Source organism: Macrosteles quadrilineatus, unplaced genomic scaffold (assembly GCF_028750875.1).
Source record: "Macrosteles quadrilineatus isolate MER2022 unplaced genomic scaffold, UCM_ALF_1.0 Scaffold_5__1_contigs__length_97177068, whole genome shotgun sequence".
Classification (NCBI taxonomy): domain Eukaryota; kingdom Metazoa; phylum Arthropoda; class Insecta; order Hemiptera; family Cicadellidae; genus Macrosteles; species Macrosteles quadrilineatus.
In genome coordinates this window covers 91,227,679-91,236,664 of record NW_026542598.1, presented here as the reverse complement: position 1 = coordinate 91,236,664, position 8,986 = coordinate 91,227,679, and positions in this window count along the sequence as shown.

The following is an 8,986-nucleotide window of genomic DNA, read 5'->3' as shown; positions in this document are numbered from 1 at the left end:
AAAAATATGAAATTTATCAAAATTATTAAAGTTTTTTATATCATAAAAATCTTGAAGTAGATTAATTGATTAAAAAAACAAGTTTGTAAAGGTTTATTTAAGGTTTAATAATCAAATAAATTATTAAATTTATGGAATTTATTAAATATTTGACGCGTCGCAAAAATCGCGACGCGTGAATAAATGATAAAAAATGAGTTTATAAAGGTTTAATTATTAAATAAACTATTAAAAAATATGAAATTTATCAAAATTATTAAAGTTTTTTATATCATAAAAATCTTGAAGTAGATTAATTGATTAAAAAAACAAGTTTGTAAAGGTTTATTTAAGGTTTAATAATCAAATAAATTATTAAATTTATGGAATTTATTAAATATTTGACGCGTCGCAAAAATCGCGACGCGTGAATAAATGATAAAAAATGAGTTTATAAAGGTTTAATTATTAAATAAACTATTAAAAAATATGAAATTTATTAGAATTATTAAAGTTTTTTATATCATAAAAATCTTGAAGTAGATTAATTGATTAAAAAAACAAGTTTGTAAAGGTTTATTTAAGGTTTAATTATCAAATAAATTATTAAATTTATGGAATTTATTAAATATTTGACGCGTCGCAAAAATCGCGACGCGTTAATAAATGATTAAAAATGAGTTTATAAAGGTTTAATTATTAAATAAACTATTAAAAAATATAAAATTTATCAAAATTATTAAAGTTTTTTATATCATAAAAATCTTGAAGTAGATTAATTGATTAAAAAAACAAGTTTGTAAAGGTTTATTTAAGGTTTAATTATTAAATAAATTATTAAATTTATGGAATTTATTAAATATTTGACGCGTCGCAAAAATCGCGACGCGTTAATAAATGATTAAAAATGAGTTTATAAAGGTTTAATTATTAAATAAACTATTAAAAAACATGAAATTTATTAGAATTATTAAAGTTTTTTTATACCATAAAAATCTTAGAGTAGATTAATTGATTAAAAAAACAAGTTTGTAAAGGTTTATTTAAGGTTTAATTATTAAATAAACTAATAGATTTTATAGAATTTATTAAGAAATAATCAAGTCACTAATATTGTGACTTGTTTAAATAATTAAAAATATAAGTTTATAAAAGTTTTAAAACTAAATAATATAGAGTTTGAAGAAATAAATTATAAAAATGATAAATGTAAATTATATAGTTCTATTAAAAATGATATAAAACAACTATTAAAAGAGAAAGAATTTATTAAATTGGAAAAAAGTAATATACCTATAAATTGTAATAATTCAACTATAAATATTACATATTAATTATATTTTGATCATTTTCTTTAAAACTATCTTTAACGTATTTTAAAACTATATGTAAAAATGGCATAATACAAAAATTAAATGTTAAGTGATAAACATAATATTGGTTGTACTTAAAAAGATAAACTAAATGTTTATTTGATATTTTTGTTTTATATAAATATAATTTTTGATCATTTTTACTATTTATTAATTCTTTTGGTATAATTATTATTTCCATTTATTAAAAATATTTTTTAATAAATTCTTTAATTTTAGTTCTATATGGTTTTAAATTTTTATCTTCTTTATTCTGATATATATTATAATTTTTATATCTAAATAAAAATATTTTACCATAAGTCATATTTGGATATAAATATATTATTTGGTTATCATTTATATTTAAAACTTCTTTTGGTATAATTAATGCATGTGGTTGATCGCTCATTTAGTAATATTTTTATGTCCCCAAGGTAATGTATCTACTCTATTTTCACATACAAATCTTTTATTATCTTTATTACTTAAAGCTAATTTGTTAATTCTCACTGTGTATAATTCATGTTTAAAACTTCTAATACATGTCATCTCTCTATATTGTTCCACATCATCAAACAAACATTTCTTAAAATCATTCATATTAATTGACTTATTTACAACACTTTTCTTGATTCCTTTACATTTAACTGGATTTTTCTTATCAAACTCATAACTGTATAGCTTTGATCTTAATCCACAATATTCTTCTAAAATTTCACCATTTAATTCATCTTTAAATTTTCCAATTACTTTTTTATTCTTTTCATTAAAACATTCATGATCTTTCTTATAATCACTTGTATCGAAATCATTTATATTTTCTTTAATAATTTTATAAGGATCTTTCTTTAATTCCACAAAGTAACTATCAGTGTCCATATATAATAGTTTTATATTTGGATCAAATTTCTTCAATTTTTCATAATAAAATTCATACATCAATAGCTTTGATAATTCTAAAACTGAAAATCCTATATAAATTGGTTTATCAAATTTTACTTTTTCTTTAATCATGTGAGAAGCAATACAATCGGTATCAAATATCTTAAATGTTTTAAAGTTTGGTTTTTTAGCTAGTTTTAATGAATATTCTTCATTACCTAATTTTATATCACATCTATTTCTAACATTTTCCATTGTCTTACCAAATACGGAATTATTCATTAATTTGAAGAAGTCTTTTTCAAAATCTGACTTTGATTGAGCTCTTAATTTTGTATTCAATTGAATATATTTTTTCATATAATTGTCTTGATCAAATGCAATCACTCTATTGACTCTTTTTAATTTTAATCCTTTTTTTAAGTAATATTTTAAGTTACTTGAATGAACCACATAGTCTTTTTTATTAAATAATGTAGTACAAAGCTTATTATTATAATGTTCAGGAGCTAATGGTAAATCCTTGTGATTATCATGTAATTCCTTTGGATATTCTAAATCAACATCTAAAATATAACCATAATCAGCATTTTCATCTAATTCTAATATAGTTTCTTTCCATTCATCAGTTGTATATACATTTGGATTCATCCATTTAATATCTTTATATGGTAGTTTTTGACTTAAGGCCCATCCATATAAATTGTTTGCATCTACATATAACATGTAATTTTCAGGTTTATTAGGATCATAATTTTTGGTATATTTGTTATTTGCTTTACAATACCTTGTAACACATTGAGAAATTCCACCTCTTATACCTTTTTCAATCATCAAATACATATCATAATCACTTATTAATTCTAATTCTATTTTTGTTAATTTTAACATAGAGTCCCATGCTAATGATGGTGATGTTAAATAATGTGCAGGATCTAATTGATAGTTCTTTAAACAAACTGATCTAAAATTTTCAAATATATCAGCTAATAGCATCACATCTTGAATATTGTATAAATCAGAATAATTTCCTAATGTTTTAACTTTTAATTTATTCCAAACTTTTAGATAGTATTTATAATCATCATCACTAATATTTTCATCAGTTAAAGAACTATAAAACTGTGCTTTATCTAATATTTTATCATAATTTAATTTTTCAATATCATCTATAAACTCATAAGGAAATATACCTTTAGAAGATAATATTTCAAATGTTTCATCATCTTTTTCAATTATATCAATGTTTTTTATAAATTTAGTCAAGTGTTTAAATTCTTTCAGATTTTTAGCTAACTTATCAATTGATGAGGCCATAAATCTAAACGTATCTACAAATGAGAATTTTACAAATTTTCTAGGTTTATCATCTTCAAATTCATAACCATATCCTGAATTTACTGAATAATTTATATATTTTTCATCAGTATTTGCTATTAAATCAATTTTACCATATTTTTTAGCTAATTCTTTGATAAACAAATGTGTATCATAGTTTGAACTATTATGACAAAACACAGGTATATTTTGTGGAAATTTTAGATTTAAATTACAACTTGAATGTGCTGCACCTCTAAATTTTCCTGTTAAATGACAGTGATCTCTTACCTTTCGTCTTGTGTCATTATCAAAACCACTAGTTTCACAAATATGACAAACACTTGCTTTATGATATTCAATTTCTTCATTTTTAGTTAAACTCATAGGCTTTTTGTTTTTCGAATTATATTTTTTAGCTATATACTTTGAAATCTCATCTAAGTATTCAAATAATTTATTTGGTACATTTTTCATTTCTTCATCTGTTTTTGCTCTATAACAAATTGGTTTATATATTTTATTAGTCACTCTAGAAACTAAATAAATTGTGAATCCATAAGGTATATGTTTCTGAATTTTATTTGTATATGAGTTGTTTGGATTATTTTCACAAGTATTAATCTTTTTCAGAATGCTTTCAAAATCCATATAAATTACAAAAGGATGTTCAAGTTTTTTACAATAATTTTCAAATTTAACAGTTTCACCAGGAAATGGCAAAATTGGTCGACAAGGTTCAAGAGATTTACAAATTATTAAATGTTCACTTAAATCTTTGTTTTTGTAAAAATGTGTTAAACATCTTCTACAAATGAATTTCTTATGTCTGTTACTTTTTGTTAATTGAGTAGAAACAAATTTACTTAAATCTGTTATCAAAACATAATGTGAATTATTATCATTTTTTATATACAATAGATCAATATCTAATCTCGCATTGTAATTTTCAGATATTTGTAATGGAACAATCTTTTTATCTTCATCAAATCTGTATACATTAATTGACATGGATATATAATTATATTTAGAATCAAATGATCTTTTTTCAAATAATTTTATATCTTTTAAACTCATTGGATAATCAAATTCTTTAAAAATTTCATCATTCAAGTAATTTTTATATTGTTTTACTCTATGTGGATGATCAAACTTTTTATCTTCATATTTATCAATAGCACATCTAATTGCATAAATAAAACAATATTCATCTTTATTTTTGAAATTTATACAACACTTTTTATTTTTTATTTCAATTGGTAATTCAACATATGAACCACCATTTAATGAATTATGTTTACTTAGTTTTAAATTTAAATCTAAACATCTTTTTAATGACCAACCAGATCCTTTTGATGGTTGATTTAAATTTTCTCTTAATATTAATTTTTTAAATTGATCATCAATAAATTCATCAGTGTTTAATATATCTGAACTTCTTAAAGGATAATACATTTGGGTTTTTTGACTATCACCATTTACTAATTGTCTTTCATATTCACAAGATAATGATAACTGACCTCTTTTATTTTTAAATTCTTGTTTTTCAATCAATTTTTTAATTTCATTTCTTTGTGATTCTAAATATTCAGATATATCTAAATCATCATTTGAATTTGTTAAATAATACTCTTGAAAATAACCTTTTAATGATGACACTTCCTGAATATTTATTACATTTTCCTTTGGAATTGGTTTATTTTTTAAATGATCAGTTAATAATCCAATCAATTCTTTTCTAGTTTTATCTTTTATTTTAATACCATTTTTAATTGATAGATTTTGAATAAATTGTAATGATCTATATTTTAGATTATTAGGATTTTGTTTGATATTATTTAATCTTTTAATTAGTTCATCTCTATTTAAATTGTCAACATTTCTAACAGATAATTTGTTAGCAATTTCTTTTAATTTTTCACTGTTAAATAGTGAATAATTTGTTGGATCATATGACTTCTTAAATTCTTTTAATTGATCTAAATTTTCGTTTTGATAATCAACTATTTTATTTTGTTTACACCAAAGTTTTAAGTTATTAACTTCAGTTTCATATTTAGTTTTATTTTCAAAATGTTTCTTTGAATTATAATGTCTATTATAATTTTTAGATAATATATTCTTATTACAATAAGGGCATAATATATTTTTATTTGTACGCTCCATTTATTAGAAGAAAAATGTGCACGATTTATTAAGAATAATTTTATTTGAAAAAATTATTGTTGTAAAATATAAATATTAAGATAAATATTTATGTGTTAATTTAAAAATTATAAAGTATTTTAAATAAAACTTAAACTTTTTTAAACCAGTAATTTTTTTAAATAATACTTTCAAAAATTAATATTATTTTTATGAATTTTCTAATTTATTTATGTTTTTATTATGAATTTTAGTTTGTAAATGTCTTTGAAGATAACTAAGCCATTTTAAATCTCTACCACATTCACAATGGGTTGTGACTCTCATCATTTTTCTAACACATTCAATACAAATTGCAAATTTTTTATCTTTACTATAATAATGTTTATGAAAATTTTCCATATCTTTTGTTTCCTTACAATTCAAACATACTTTTTCACTTTTTTCTTCTACTATAATATTATCATATAACTTTTTTCTATAAATTAAATCACATTCTTTACAATATGAAAGTAATCCATCTTTATATTTTTTATTTTTATAAAAATTATTAATATTTTTTAATTGTTTACACTTTGAACATTCCTTCTCCATTTATATAGTATAAAATTTTACAAATTAGTTTTCTTCAATTCATAATCATAAAAACTACCAAGTATATCTTCATCATTCAAGTCTTTAATACTATATGTAACAGGATTTGTATTATTAATTCTGGAAACAACAAATATTTCTCTTGACCAATTGTTTTTATATTTATTTGAAAAAGTTGATTTTTTGTTTCCTATTCTAACTCTATCATTTATTTTAAATTTAGATTTTGTAATTATTTTTGGTGGGATATATTTAAAAACTGTATTTAATAAATCATTTTCATTTTCTTTATTTATCTCAATTGGTTTCATTTTAATTGTTGAATGATATGAATTATTATATTCTTTAACTATTTCTTTAAGAATATCAATCCATCTAAAATTTTTATTAATTTCAAATAAAACTTTCATTTTTTCATTTTGAGTCCTATTATATCTTTCAATAATACTTGATTTTTCTTCATTTTCTGTATGATACATTTTAATATTATATTTCTTTAAAATTCCATTAAATTCTTTATTTACAAATTCTAATCCTTTGTCTGTATGTAATAAGTTTGGTGGTTTATGGCCAATTTTTATTGAATCTTTAATTATTTGTTCAAATGCTATAGATACATGTTTTCCATCTTTTTTCTTCAATGGTTTTGACCAAACATATTTAGAAAATGTATCAATAACATTCAACATGTATTTATAACCATCATTTTCTTTTTCATAATTTTTCATAATGATTAAATCAGCTGCCCATAAATCATCAATACCTAATGTAACTATTTTTCTTTTTCGAAATTTTTTTCTTATTAGAGCATGAATTTCTTTAGCTTCAATTATTTGATCTTTTTTATTTAATTCCTTTTTTATTATTGGTTTAATTTCCTTTTTAATTATTTTACTTTTATTTGTTTTACAAATTGAACATTTAGTAGCAATTCTAAACAAACCATTCTTCATTTCAACAATTTCTGGATAAATATTTTTAGTTTTCTTCTTACATTTATGACACTGAATAAGTTCTTCCATTTAGATATAAACATTTTATATATAAATGGATATATGTTATAAATGTCGTAATTTTAATAACTTTACAATTACTAAAAATTATATAGGATGTAATATATGTAAAAAAATTATTTTTGAAAAAAAGATTAATAAACGAAAAAATAAAAACAAACATCTTATAAATATTTTAAGAGAATTTAATCATTTTCAACCATATCGCACACAACAATTAATCAATGAAATCTATACGTTATGTATTTTAGACAATAGTTTTGAAATAACACCTAAAAATATAAAATTATTCTTAAAACAAAGAAATTATACAAACTGGATATTTTACTATCAATTCTTAAACAAAATATTCAATATTGATTTTGAATTAAATTTTGAAGATAAAAGAAATATTACAGTAATTTTTAATGCATATTTCAGTTTTACAAAAAGAAATATATCATTTAAAAAACTATTACCAATGATTTTTAAACTTTTAGAATTAAATTTTTATATAAAACCAGAATTTGATAATATTTTTTTAAAATTCTTAAAACATCTATCAACTTTAAATGATCCATGCATAATATATCAACATAATGGTTTTTCTGATAACATAAGTGATACATCAGATATTATTTAAAAAAATAGAATTTTAAATATCACACAACAGTTCTAACAAACTGTTGTGTGATATTTAAAATTATTTTCATATATTTCAATTATTAACTGTTTAAAATTTCTATAATTATTTTTTGTAATAAATGGATCTATTAGAAGAGATTAATAATATTGGAGAATGTAAATTCAAAGAATATAAACCAATAAAAAGTTTAGAATTGAATACAAAATATAAAATAGAAAAATTTGAAAAAGTTAAAGATAAATATGGACCAACAATTATTGTTGAATTAGAAAAATGTAAAGTTCATTTGCCTCATAGATTTATTAATATATTTGATGAAAAAACAATTAAAGAATTAAATAAAAAAGATTTAAACTTAATTATTACTGAAATTAAAACATTCAAAGATAAAGAAACTGTTTTAGTTAAATTTGTATAAAAACTACTCATTAAATTTTAAAATTTTACTCGTTTTTAAAAACATTTTGTTTTGTAGTCAATTTTATGTAAAATATAGACATATTCATGAAAATTTCATCAAAATTGTATACTTTTTCTAGAAAAATATGAATATGTTAGAAATTGACCTAAAAGGGTAAAAAATATAGCATATTGTATAAAAAAATAGGAAAATTCATTTAATTTTTGAGTGGCTCCTTTTTTGGCCCAGAAGTGACATGAATATATCTACTAATAAATATATATATATATATATATATGAATTTGAACGGATGGTGTTTTTGACCTCTGGGGACCTCAAAACGAAAAAGTAAATCGGTCCCGGGTCCAGGTCTTACCATGAGACCTACGGTAATAGCTTATTCCCTATATAGGAAATTCGCTAATACCGGTATGGATCATAAACATAAACAAATGACGTTGGTGGCCTTAATCCTGTACTAATCTAAAAACCCTCTAGCATTAGCACGCGGATGAGAGGTAGAGCGCACCTTTAATGTACTCTAGTATAAAAACAATGAATGAACAATTCCCAACTAGTTACGCTCATTTATTCATAAAGGGCGGGATTTTACAAAGAATATTATAATGGAACATTTTCTTATTGTGATCTTCACGTGGAACTGTTAGTTAATATA